The sequence below is a fragment of the Malania oleifera genome, chromosome 5, assembly GCF_029873635.1.
Source record: "Malania oleifera isolate guangnan ecotype guangnan chromosome 5, ASM2987363v1, whole genome shotgun sequence".
In the NCBI taxonomy this organism is placed as follows: Eukaryota; Viridiplantae; Streptophyta; class Magnoliopsida; order Santalales; family Ximeniaceae; genus Malania; species Malania oleifera.
Window position 1 is genome coordinate 88,400,001 of NC_080421.1, and position 14,753 is coordinate 88,414,753.

The following is a 14,753-nucleotide window of genomic DNA, read 5'->3' on the forward strand; positions in this document are numbered from 1 at the left end:
CTGCCATCCAAGGCCTTGAAATCATGAGAATTTGTCGTATGAAAATACAAAGAATGTGCTGCAACCTCCAGCAGGATTTGAAAGTCAACAAAGTGAGAAGAAGATGTCACTTGAGGATGCCATGATATCTTTTGTTGAGAAGACAAAAGCAAGGTTTAAAAAGACAGATGCACGACTGGATAACATTGAGACTCATTGTAACAACATGGGAGCCGCCATGAAGAATCTTGAAACGCAAATCAGGCAATTGATCAACACCATAAATTCCCAACAAAGAGGAATTTTTCCTAGCAACATAGAGGTGAACCCAAAGGAACAATGTAAGGCCATCACACTTAGGAGTGGAAGAGAAATTTAGAAGTCACTAGAGGTGAACCCAAAGGAACAATGCAAGGCCATCACACTTAGGAGTGGAAGAGAAATTAAGAAGTCACCAGCAAAGGAAACCATGTTCACATATACAACTGAAAATAATGGCTAAAGCAAGAATAAAAGGGAATAAGAGGAGATTGTGGACGATACACTAGGAGAGACTGACACGCCACCAGAAATTTCATTTCCTGAAAATCCTCCTCTTCTCTCAACTCCACTTACTTATCCTCAACGTTTTCAAAAACAAAAATTAGATAAGTAATTTTCTAAGTTTTTGGAAATTTTTAAGAAATTTTACATGAACATTCCTTTTGCAGATGCCTTGGAACAAATGCCAAACTATGTCAAATTCCTAAAGGACATCATTTCAAAGAAAAGAAAATTGGAGGAGTTTGAAACAGTGAAGCTTATCGAGGAATGTAGTGCTATTCTTCAAAAGAAATTGCCTCAAAAATTAAAAGATCTAGGGAGTTTTACTTTGCTTTGCACTATTGGAAATTCATTTTTTGATAAAGTTTTATGTGATCTTGGTGCTAGCATTAATCTTATGCCACGTTCTATTTGTAGGAAATTGGGACTTGGAGAGATGAAACAAAAAACCATTTCTTTGCAACTAGCAGACCGATCCGTCAAATATCCACATGGAATCTTAGAAGACGTATTGGTAAAGGTGGACAAATTCATTTTTCTTGTTGATTTTGTGGTGTTAGATATGGAGGAAAACCAAGAAGTTCCACTAATTTTTGGCCAACCATTCTTGGCCACTGGAAGGGCTTTAATTGATGTTTAAAAGGGAGAGTTAACATTGAGAGTGGACTAGGAAGCGGTTATGTTCAACATCTACCAAGACATGAGATTCCTAGAAGATCCAAGCACTTGCTTTTGGGTAGATGTCATTCAGCAATGTGTAGAAGAAGCTTTTCAAAAAGATGTACTAGTTGATCACCTATAATGATCCTTGTAGCAGATTACAACACAACAGCATGTGGGGAGGCTAGATCCTATGGTAGCAAAGAAGGATTCTATAATCTCTAAAGAAAAGTTGCAACAACCTATATCTCCAGAGTTGAAGCAATTCCCTGAGCATATTCGCTATGCGTTCTCAGGTGATGCATATGAAAATGCAAAAATCTACAAAGAGCGGACGAAGAAGTGGCATGACAAATAGATTCTTAGGCATGAGTTTGCTCTAGGACAACAAGTTCTACTCTTCAACTCAAGATTAAAACTCTTCCCGAGTAAGTTGAGGTCAAGATGGATAGGTCCTTATACAATTGACAAGGCTTTCCCTTTTGGAGCAATAGACTTGAAGGACAAGACAAAGAATATATTCAAATTTAATGGTCAGAGATTGAAGCACTACTATAGAGAACAGATGGAGAGGAACTGTGCATTTATTCCTCTTGGAGATCCTAATTGATGAAGATTGAAAAGTAAGGCTGGAGACGTTAAAACAAGCGCTTATGGGAGGCAACCCAAAGAGTTTTTCTTTTGTTTATTTATTTTATCTTTATTAATTTATTTATTTATCTATTCACTTTTGAATAATTTAGATTTTTTATGTTTATTTGACATGAGTATAGAGCTGAAAATTTAATTCCTTGACAGATTCACCAAGAAGCCAGGGAAGTTTCTTTCTTTTCTTCAATATTTCTCATCTATGAATAACAAAAAAAAAATATTAAAAAAAAATTGAATATGGATGATTAGGCCATGAGTGACACTACTTATGCCCTTCACATACTTGCATATAACCTAGGAGTACACACTTGGATCTTTAATTGTGTTAATCTGGCTATATAAACTCTTGTATCTACATGGTATCTCTTAAGGCTAAAAAATACACGTTCACGTGACTTGTAGCACTTAGGGTTCCTTGTGAACATTGAGAGAGCGCCTGTGGTGACTTTGACACCTTGTGAGGTACTGCTGAGCTATTTATCATTCTTTTGAGTTTTTGACGTCAACTCAAAGTTCATGAAACTCAACTTTCCATATTTTTTTCTAGGTATTCTTTGTACACTAGTATTGGTTTTTAAATTGCTAGCCTAGGGGTGATATCTAGTGAGGAGATAGAAACCTAGGTTTTGTAGCCTACTCAAGATGTGAAGGCTGGGCCACCCCTAGAAATAAACTTATTTCATGGACTCTTGCTCGCGCTTAATGCATATGGGTGGTATAAAAACAATAAGAGAAGTCTTATGATTGTCCTAACTAACCATGAAAAGAAAGAAATTGAAAAATGAGCAGTAGAAAGAAAAAGAGAAATAGAAATACCCCAAAAGAGGTGAAAGACTAATACCTGCTCCACACAACTACAACAACAGTCAGGGACACGACACATGTTCTCGACATATGAAGACTCTTCACCCGCCTAATGCCTCAGATCTATTCACGCCTGGTTTGTGAATAAGTTGATTTAGGGTGGTCTTGGTTGGATATAGCGAGTAGGTGAGAAGATGTTAAGGTGAAGGACCCGACACCACATAAATAGGCTGGATCCCTTTCAGATTAGTCCACTCCGTACATTTAGCTTTTGTTCCTTGTAGTATGTGGGATGTTTGATTATGACACTCCACCTCATTTACGATGAGTGAAACCATCCTTTTTGAGTGTTTTTTAGGGTATACCAGTTAGGTCGAGTCAAAATGACTGTTCTGTACGTGTCAAAGGATATCATAGGTGTAATAAGTCATACACATTACACATGTCTCGAGAGTTCGCCTATTTATAATCAAATTTATATGGCTGCATTAACTCTAAATTGTGCTTGCTGGTTAATTTTACGTGAGTATATTGTTCTTAATGGCCACATAATGATAAAATTGGCATGAGTGACTTGCTTCAAAGTTGTGTGAATTGTGTATGAATGAGCTTGTGTGTAATTTGGTGATATTTATGTATGTGAAATGTTATGGTTCGATTGCATGTGCGTTCATTCATTGAAATTGGTATGGTACCGCCCTGGATTGCATTCATGTTATTTGCGAGGGCTATCAAAATGTTAGTTGGGGGGGGGGGGGCATGATTACACGCCATAGTTGCGTAATTATGCATTTAAATTCATGTAAGATCATAATTTTAATTAAAATGCCCGATTTTGTCTAATATTTTATTCATCGAGCTCACTCGATAATTTTAAGATAAATTAGCCAACTTTTGTTAAAAAATTTGTGGACACACATGTTTTATTATTGTAGGATAATTTTTGGAAGCCGAGCTATGCACGTAAAGAGAGGCTGTTTTCAACACTATTTAGTAATATGTGCATAAATCTCTCATCCAACCTCAAATTTAGATGTATAAAGATGCTGCAGAAAGCTAAGAGAACCCTCTACAACTTTCATGTTTTGTATTTTGAGAAATACTAGCTACATCAAGGTTGAAATCGGACGTAAAGTAACCATAAGCTGTTTTTATGGACTATTTCGGCATTACTTCGTAATTGTGGCGTAACTTTATTGTACGAGCTTTGATCGAGATAATTCAAATTGCCATGGAAAACCAAGGAAATTATCTACAATTTTTGTGTTTTGAGCTTTAAGAGTTACGGGTTGTAGGAGGGTCAAAAAGGGATTGTGCGCTGAAAAAAAAAGGGGAAGAAATAAGAAAAGAAAAAAAAAAGAAGGTGATTTGACTTAGCCATGTAGCCGAGTCCTCTTAGTGGGCGCTGGGTGATGCACTGGTGAGAAAAAAAGAAAAAGAAAGAAAAGAGAAAAGGAAGGAAAGAAAGGAAAGCTTGGAAAAGTCAATAATGTGGGCTAGGTTTTGCTTTTAGGTTTTTGAAAAGTAGGGTTTCTTTTACGAGGCCATTTAGGGTTTTCTCGGGAGGCCATGAAGGGGGCTGAGGTTGGAGGCCACACCACACACTGGGAAGAAGTTTTAGGGGGATTTTTTGCTTTTCTTTGGGTGAGGCCGACCAGAAAGAGGGGGGCTATTCTTTTTCTTTTGGGAGGCCACATACAAGAGGCCTTGCACAAGGGCTCTGGAAAAGGGTTCTTCTTGGGGAGACACACTAAGGAGGTTGCAGAACAAAAAGGATTGAGGGCACTATTCTTTTGGGGGAGGCAATCTTTGGGAGGCAGTTGCTAGTGGTTTTCTTTCGGGGTGCTGCGCAGACACAACACATGACTAGTAAGGGTGGTTGGCGGTACACTGAAAAATTAATATCTTTTTCGAAACCGAAAAGCGATGAACAACGGCGGTGCTAGGGGTGTTCGCAGTGTGCGACGACAGTGCTGTGAGTGTTGTTTTGTCTCCTACTCTCCAAATAAAAGAAAGCATGGTGAAAACGTTTATGTTTGATTTAATTTTCGACATGAACTAATTTTTGTATTCTAGGAAAACGATTTAGCCTAGTTTTAAACTATGCTTCCTCTTCGATACTAATCTGAAGTAATTTTCTTTAATGTTTGTCTGAGTTATTCTGCGCTTAATGCTTTTAATTAACTAGCCATTAATTAGAATGTGTAAGTCTTGTGATTTGCTACCGAAAGGGGGAGTTATAGGATAGATCTAGGATAATTCAGTGTAGGTGAATATCGAGATCGAAAGACTTGTATGAACTTACATAGCATTAAAAAATCTAGGGTCTTATTGCATTCTTGCATTATTCATTTGCATACTCATATGTTAAATAATAAACAACAATAGGTTTTGAGTGACTATTGAAAGAGGCTTTTGGAAAAAAAATTGGAGATTTGCTAACAAACAGAGAAAATGAAGTCGAATTAGCTAGATGAGTAAAGCATAGTGAGAAATTAGGTGGAATCAGTTTCCTAGAAGTTTTCACTTTCATTAATTTGATACATGGCGACAAGTTTTATTTTCCCTTGAATAGTTTATTTAAAGTAGCCTTATTTCAATTTCGCATTCTGAAATTATTAATATTTCTAAATAAAATCAAGATTAGTGCAATTTCGAACTTGGTAAAATTAAGAAATCATCCCTGAGCACAATACTCTTCACATCATTATATTATAAAACTACGATACTGTGCACTTGCAATTTTACAACGATCAGTCCATAACTTCTTTTAGTCGGCTCAGTGATTTTTAAGCCGGTTCTTTGCAATCTAAAATCGTTTCCTAAGGTTTTTTTTACCTTATGAACACATTGGTGGCATCATATTTGCTAAAATAAATCCCCATTACTCAACTTTTTTTTTTTATATATTAAATTCAATGGCAAATGGTACTACCCAAACGGTCATTCCAAAGTTGACACGGGAGAACTCTGACAACTGGTTTATTCAAATGAGAGCCCTACTGGGTTATTAGGATGTCATGGACATCGTTGAAGATGGGTACAGATAAGCCCCATCAAAAGAAGATGAAACAACTATATCTGACGCTCAAAGAAGGATCTTGTTAGTAGATCGAAAGAAATATTGTAAGGCGAAGTCCATAATCTACCAAGGCCTTGATGAGGCCACATTCAAAATCATTGCCTCCGCCAAGACATCCAAAGAAGTTTGGGACTCTCTTCATCGAATACATAAAGGTGCAGACAAAGTAAAGAAGATTTGTCTTTGAAATTAGAATAGCTTTCCCAAGAGGGGGGGGGGGGGTGAACTGGGTTTCAAAAAATTATTTCCTTTTTTTTTAGTTACTTCTATGGTATAACAATAAGCACACCCCAAACACAATTACAAAATACTTGTAAACCAATTCAAATCAACCATAATAACAAAACGAAATAACCAATCACTTGATTCTTGTAACAATAGCCTTGTAGTAATGTGGAATGCTTGCTGGATTTGTATAAGCTTTGTGTTAAAATTCACAATCACACTTCTTCCCAATGTTCATCTTTTAAATAAATTTTCAGTTTAATAAGTTTATGATGATCAGCCAACGTAGTCCCTTTCGGTTCCTGCAATTAAACACAGTTTGTAAGTTTTGCTTAAAAATAAAGAGTAGGGAAGAGAGAGAGAAACACAAGACTTTACGAGGTTCAGCTTCTACCCATCTCACGTCCTCGCCTTTGACAAACCACCAAAGGATTCATTAGATCAGTTCTGTTACCGAATGGAACAACACCGTTTACAACAATCCTTTGTTTAGGCTAGCACCCGCCTCTCCAAACAATATACCCTTGTTTGGTTCAATGATTCAACACTCGAACCGTCAATCAATCTGCTAAAGAGATGTGAAACATGATGTATAAGAATTTGCTCCTAAAAGAGCTGATTAGTACAGTTCAAAACTATATACTTCAATGTAATTCACAATACAAAATTCAGCTTAAAGCTCTAGAAGTATTTCACCGTATGATTCTTTCAATGGGATGAAAGAATTAGTAGTTGTAGCACAATATCAGTGAGTAGAATCAGCAGGAACTTAGTAAGTTTCGGGCAAGATGACAATAAGAAAGAGTCTTGAAGATTTGAGAGCAATTGAGAGATTTTGAATGCTGAATTGAATTCTTGGTAATTAAATCAATGTAAATTGGGTGTATTTATAGATGTAGAAAGGTATCTAGTTTGTTCCCTAAGTTTACTTGGAGTAGGGTCCAAGTTTTAAATTAGTTTGAACCTCAAGTAATTGAATATTTCAAAATATGTCCGTTGTGTATTTTAAATTTTGCCGCGTGATAGTTGACTGTGAAGTCTCTGGTAGTCGCTTGTTAGTGTATTCCACATATAAAATACTCAAATAGTGAGATGACAGTCGTCTTTTAACAGGGGAGGTAGTCATCTGTCACTGAACAACCAAGTTTTTAAAACTGACGAGAAGGGTGACATATGACTGTCAAAACACAGACAATCGTCTCAATTGTCATTGGCAATTGCTTGTCAAGTACCAGACAGTTGATTGTCATGTTTTTGTCTATTTATTTAACATCCTTTAATATGGCAGTTGACTGTCCATGTATAGTCAGTCACCTGTCAAGTAATTTTTTTTCTTGTTTTAATGTATTTTGTTCTCTCTTTTCTTTGCTTATATAATCTTGAAATATCAATTTATTTTTCCTTGAAAAGTATGTTCCAAGACTTAAAACTAAGGTCGCTAAGTCTTATTCGCCTAATAAGCTTCAAAATGAAAAGTCATAGTTGAAGTACTTATAAAGCTTGTTCTAAAAACTTATTTGACTCTTCTTTGCTTTGAGTTCTCTTTGTAGATGATCTTTGATCTTTCAATCTTCTTTTGGGCTTTATTTTGGATCATTTATCTGATATGAGCTTTCCATGTTCCTTGATCTTTATGAGCTTTCAAGATATGTCATTTTGAGGTCTAAGCTTTATTTGATCCTTGATTTTTTAACATGAGCTTTCGGAATTGTCATTTTGTCATCTAAAACCCGCTTTGCCTTCAATGACTAAAATATCACCACTTTGAAGTAAATTAGATAGCCTTAATTTGTTTTCATCAAAATCAAGAGTCGTAAGCCTAGTTAGGCCAACAGTCTTCAAACATTATAAGGTGATTTCGAATCCTTAAGAATGAAATCTACTGAATCTATTGCTGATTGCTATATACTAGTTATGGTAGTATCAAATCAATTAAGAAGAAATGGAGAGGCTCTCAATGACGAGAGAATTTGTGAAAAAAATTTGTGATCTTTGGATCTAAAATATGATTATATAGCTGTGACCATGGAAGAAACAAAAATTTGGAAACCATGTCCGTAGAAGAACTTGTGGGCTCACTCCAAGCCCGTGAGTATAAAGTCAACAGAAGGAGTGATGATAAAGCACTGGAACAAGCTCTCCAAATGAAGTTGTCCCTCACTACAAATAGATACGACAAAAAGGGGACGTCATAGTAAGGAAGAGGACGAGGCCGAGGATCTCGTGAAATAAATTTTGGAAATTTTGAATCCAGAGAAGGCGGTAGAGGCAGAAGAGGTCCCACTAGAGAAGGACGCAATCAACTTGAGGCAGAGGACAAGGAAGAAGAGGGGGATACAATAGCCGCTCGAACGTAGACAAGAGAAACGTTCAATGCTACAACTGCTACAAGTACGGACACAACAGTAATAAGTGCAAAGGTAATCCCCAAAATCACAAAGTAAATGAAAATGCTAACTTTGCAGAAAATGTGACACCTCGAAACTTGCCAAGTGGGGCCCGAGTGCCACGTGTTCCAATCACCTGCATCTGATATCATAATTATCATGCACGCAGCGGAACATAAATTAATAACCTCAAATAAATACCAGAGTTCTATATAACAACCCAAAAACAAATACCACAACATCCAAATATCTATCTCCACAACTAATATTTAAAACATAATCCCGTACAAATATATCTATACATATTTCAGTATCTCACAATACCCCAAAAAGGAAACTAGCAAAAACAGTCCCAGCCTACGCTTTCAAACCTGGTCTCCAGAAGAACCTGAACAATTGTTAATCCACTAGGGTGAGACACTTCTCAGTAAGGGTGGAATAAATTATAACAGTGTGTGACAAATGAGTTTTAATATCTACATATCAAAATAAACTGCTTCTCACATAATATTAATAAAAACTGAGAAAATGTACCACTAATAACATTCCCGAAATCTAATGTCATACACACATCCAATATGCACAAGTACATAATTTTTATGCAGGTGAAAGTCCCCAAGGATAGGGAAGATTACCCTCCCATATAAGTAGCTTCCCTCTGCTCTGGTACTAAAAATTACCTACCAGAGCACTCACCTTACTCAGTAAGCCCTCAGGTGAAGTATTACCTCATCGCCAATACACCCATCTTTATTATTTTAAAGGTGAAGGTTTCTGAGGATCGGGATGTCTACCTGCGCATACAAGTAGCATCCCTTTGCACTGATACCACGAAACTACCTAGCAGAGCACTCGCCTTTCTCAGCAAGCCCCCAGTAGTATGTTTACCTCGCTGCATGCACACACATGGATTCACAATATGTTATACCATTATTTTTATGCTATAATTAAATTCACATGAGCACAACACATCCACACAAGAATCATGCATCTCATACTTCTTCTTCCAATGTCCTCAGTACGTGGCCCACATAGAGCAATTGCGTACATATCAGTACGTAGCCCACACAAGCACCCACGTACTTCTTATCTACAAGTGGCCCACATAGGCACCACTACCCACATAGGGTACATAACATGACCCACACAGGCGCCATTATCCACACAGGATGTAACGTGGCCCACACAGGCACCACTACCCAAACAGGGTACATAACATGGCCCACATAGGCGCCATTATCCACATAGGATATAACGTGGCCCACACTGGCACCACTCCAGCTTTCGCAACACGTGACCCACACAGGCACCATTATTCACCAGTATCCAATCCCCATGACCTACTCGTCATACATCAGTTAGACAAGCTCCTCGACCTACCAATGTCCTATCCTATATAAATGACAATATCACGAGCTCCTTGACCTGCCAACGTCACATCATGATTTATATCTAGGCAATATAACAACCTCCTCATGCCAACGTTATATTGAGATGCATACGAATAATCACACTAGTTAGTTCACACAGACGCATCAATGCATTTCCACACAGGAATCCAACATATCAATGCATTTCCCATACAATATTGCAACAGATCAATACATTTCCCACACAGTATTCCAACAGATCAATACATTTTCACACAGGAGTCAAACACAACAACTCATTCATCATGTCATAATCATTTCAAACAACCCCACATGCAAGCCCAAATACCATAGAAATTCATATTTAAAATTTTTTGAAAGAAATTGTTCTCATGTCAATGGTTTTAATATTATAAGCAATTATCTCCAAATATAACCTTAAACCAAAATCATCATTTTTCCAGTAATCGGGCTATTCTAAAAATCATATAAATAAATAATAAATTTCGTATGCTCGTAAATATATGGTTCACCTTAATAAAATACTGATATAATTTTATTCCCCCTTACCTAATTCCCTGAATCACGCCTGCAGGGCTCTCAAAATTATACCCACGACGATCACTCAAACCCTGATTCAATCAAATCAACCCTAATATAATATTATTTTAACATTTCCTAATTTACAATAATTAAATAATAATTAATTTCTAAATAACCCATTTATCCTAATTTTGGGTTATTTCTACAACGACCCCACGAGAATTTCGCCTCGTTAGATTTATATAGAATCATCCCTAGATTCTTGTGGTGGTGTCTAATCGCCCATTTGGCTTAAAATTTAGAAAAAACTGAGACAAGAATGAGAATTTGGCTTACCCCAAGAGATATGCCCACGTTACTCCTACGAAAAATCTACTTCGGTAGATACGTCGGTGGTGGAGAATGGAGTTCGGTGGTATTTTCAGATTTTCAATTGGGCGAGAATCCGCCGCGAAATCGTAGAAAGAAGAGGAGTGGAGAACATGAGCTGAGAGAATTTTTTTTTCCCCTTTCTTTCCTTCTTGTCTGTGCGTGAGAAGGAGATTTTTTTTTTCTTCTTTCTTTCCTCTCCTGTTTCTCCATAACTTAACCACTAAGTGTCCTTTTATTTTTCTTTCCTTTATCCTTACTTTAACCTTTTATATATACTTATATATATATACTTATATATACTTACTTATATATACTTATATATATATATATATCCAAAATCCTCAAATTTCTTAATTTAATTAATTTTCTTAATAATAATTAATTAATTATTAATAATAATTTTTAATTATTATTTTTGGTCGTTACAGAAAAGGAGAAAACCGAAGGAGAATCGTTGATGCTAATGGCATATAATTCAACCTACCAAGACCAAAATGTTTGGTACCTTGACTATGGAGCTAGCAATCACATGGCTGGTAGAAAGAACCTATCTAATGAACTTGTTGAGAATGTTCAATGAGAGATATCATTTGGTGATCTCTCTAAAGTCCCAGTTCGAGGAAGGGGGAATGTCCAAATCAAAAGGAAGGATGGAGACCATGCTTTTATCTCCAACGTGTACTATGTGCCAGCTATGAAGACTAATATACTTAGTCTCGAATAACTTGTGGAGAAAGGCTACTGAATTAGCTTTAAAGATAAGCAGATGGTGATAATAGATGCTCGAGGTAAGCTCATTACTCGAGTACAAATGGCAAAGAATCAAATATTTCCACTCACCATTCAACATGATACGCCAAGGTGTTTGAGCGCTATCATCAAGATAAATACTGGTTATGGCATCTCAGGTATGGACATCTTAATTTTGAAAGTTCGAAATAGTTGGGAAGCAAAAAGATGGTGAAAGACTTACCCAACATCTACCACCCAAATGTGATATGTGAAAGCTATGTTCTGAGCAAATAACCTCGAAATAGCTTTAGAAAGCAAACCAACTAGAGATCTACTATGCCGTTTTAGCTAGTTTACACAGACGTGTGTGGTCCATTGAGGCCATTTTCAAGTGGACAGAAACAAAATTTCCTCACCTTCATTGACGATTACAGTAGGAAGACTTGGGTCTACTTCCTGAAAAGGAAGTGAGAGGTGTTCGACAAGTTCAAAGAGTTCAAAACTCTTATGGAGAAATAGAGTGGCTATCGCATCAAGTCACTCCGATCAGGCCAAAGAGGAGAGTACAAGGATGAAGATTTCCTAGGATTCCTTAAGCAACAAGGGATTCAAAAATAGTTCACATCGACCTACACTCCCCAGTTGAACAGTGTAGCTAAGAGGAAGAACCACACAATCCTTAACATGGCCAGGAGCATGTTAAAGGATAACAATGTGCCCAAGAGTTTTTGGGCAGAAGCAGTATTATGTGTAGTTTATCTGCTTAATAGGTGTCCTATGAAGAGTCTTGATACAAAGACGCCACATGAAGCCTGGAGTACTCAGAAGCCCAGTGTGAGTCATCTTAGGGTGTTTGGCTCCATAGCCTATGCCAAGATCCCAGATGCAAGAAGGACAAAGTTGGAATATAAAGGAGAAAAATATATTCTTGTTGGATACGGCGACAGCACCATGGGATATCAACTATGCAATCCCATCAAAAAGAAAGTTATTCACAGTAGGGATGTCATTTTTGAAGAAAATGAATCTTGGAAGTGGGCCAAGCTGAATCTTCCAAAGATGTGGAATTGACGCTTAAAGGAGAAGAACCCAGACAGACAAGAGAAGTGGCTATCGAGTGACAAATTTTCGAACTGCAAAGACCTCTACATGGTTCACCATAGAGGAATGAATCTCCATCACCAGTTGAGCGTGAAATCTCAGATATGAAGTCTAGAGGAACTCAAAATCTAGCTGACCTGTATGAAACTATAGAACCAATAGAAGAGTATGTTACACTACATTGTCTATTGTTGACCAGCGACCTGGTTAGCTTTGAGGAGGCTAACGAAGAAGACAAATGGAGAAAAGTGATGGATGAGGAGATTCAATCCATCGAGAAGAATAAGACTTGGGAGTTGACAAATCTCTCGAAGGGCCACAAAACTATTGGTGTGAAATGGGTCTATAAGACCAAGAAGAATGTTCAAGGAAAAGTTCAGAGATACAAAGCAAGACTTGTCGCCAAAGGCTACAAGTAGAAAGAAGGGATTGATAATGGAGAAATTTTTACCCCGGTTGCTAGGCTTGAAACCATCAGATTACTAATTTCACTATCAGCACAAAATTGATGGAAAATTTTCCAACTGGACGTGAAATTAGCATTTTTGAACGATTTTCTAGAAGAAGGGATGTATATCGATTAATCACCTCGATATGTGAAGAAGGGAAAAAAAGATAGAGTGTACAAGCTGAAGAAAGCACTCTATCGTTTAAAGTGGGTACCTCGTGCGTGGAACATAAGGATTGATGACTATTTATAGAAGAATATATTTGAGAAGTGTCCCTACGAGCATGCTCTATACATGAAGATAGAGACAGACGAGAGCATGCTGATTGTCTGCCTATATGTTGATGATGTAATTTTCATCGGCAACAATCTAAAGATGTTTGCCGCTTTTAAGAGGAGCATGGTCAAAGAATTCGAAATGATGGATATTGGCCAGATGACTTATTTCCTTGGCATAGAAGTCGGGCAAAGTAAGAAAGGAATCTTCATCTCCCAGAGCCACTATGCAAAAGAAGTACTAAAGAAGTTTAGGATGGACAAATGGAACCCTGTGAAAACTCCAGTTGAAACGGGATTGGAATTGAGAAAGAATGAGTAAGGAGATGTTGACCCCACATTTTTCAAGAGCCTGGTTGGAAGCTTGAGGTATTTGACGTGCGCTAGATCAGACATACTCTATGGAGTTGGACTAGTCAACATGTACATAGAGACTCTTGACCAGTCTTACTTGAATGTAGCAAAGAGGATACTCCGCTATGTAAAGGGTACCATCACCAATGCTATGTTCTATTCATCAAGAGGTGATTGCAAATGTAATGCCTCGAACCTTTAAACCTGGGTCCGGCGCGTTATACTGGATAAAATCTTTGATAATCCATAATTAACATAACATACGCAGCGGAAAACATAAATAAAATCTCCATATAACACAATACGAGAGTTTACTAATTTCTATCTATAATTCAAAGTATCCATCCAACACCTACATTCCCATATATACATACATCTCCAAAAGCATTTCAGTATTTTCACAACCATCCTATTCTCAACAGGATTAAAACATAAATATTTACATTCCCCCAAAGTGTTTTGAAAATATACCCTTTCTCTTTAAGTCCCTCAAAATGCTAAATACCCTCGAGCTCCCTAAGCTCGACCTCGAGGATGTCCTGAAAAAGAAATAATCATATTCGGGTGAGACACATCTCAGTAAGGGAAGAAATATACATATTAAAACAGCGTGTGGTCAACATGAGATAGATAGGTATCATTTTATTTCATTTGAAAATCATCATATAACATTGAAATCGTTTTCTGAACCTAAACAATCACATGCAAATATTTAACTCACGAGATTACCCAAGGATAGGGGTGGTTACCCACCCATACAAGTAGCACCCCTCTGCTCTGGTACTTAGGTAACCCTAAGGTCACAATTAAAACATATCAGAGCACTCACCTTACTCAGTAAGCCCTCAAGTGGTATATTAATCTCGTAATCACACAGTTCAATAATAGTTTACCAAAAAAGGCCCTAAGGATAGGGAATCCTACCCGCTCATACAAGTAAGTTTCCTCTGCCCTGGTGTGTTATGCAGCTACTGCCACATCTGAAGCTACTAGTGCACTCGCCTTACTCAGCAAGCCCTCAGGCGAAGAGTATGCCTCGCCCAATCGTAACCTGTTCTACGTACATACATACTTCTATTATCATAATACATTATTCTGTTCTGTCATTATACATTCATGCACATTCATTCCTGTTCATAACTTAACTTTACATTTCGTTTCACTTTAAGTGACTCTTTCTTATCTACATCATTTACCTTTGTCATTTCATTTCATTGTCTTTTCAT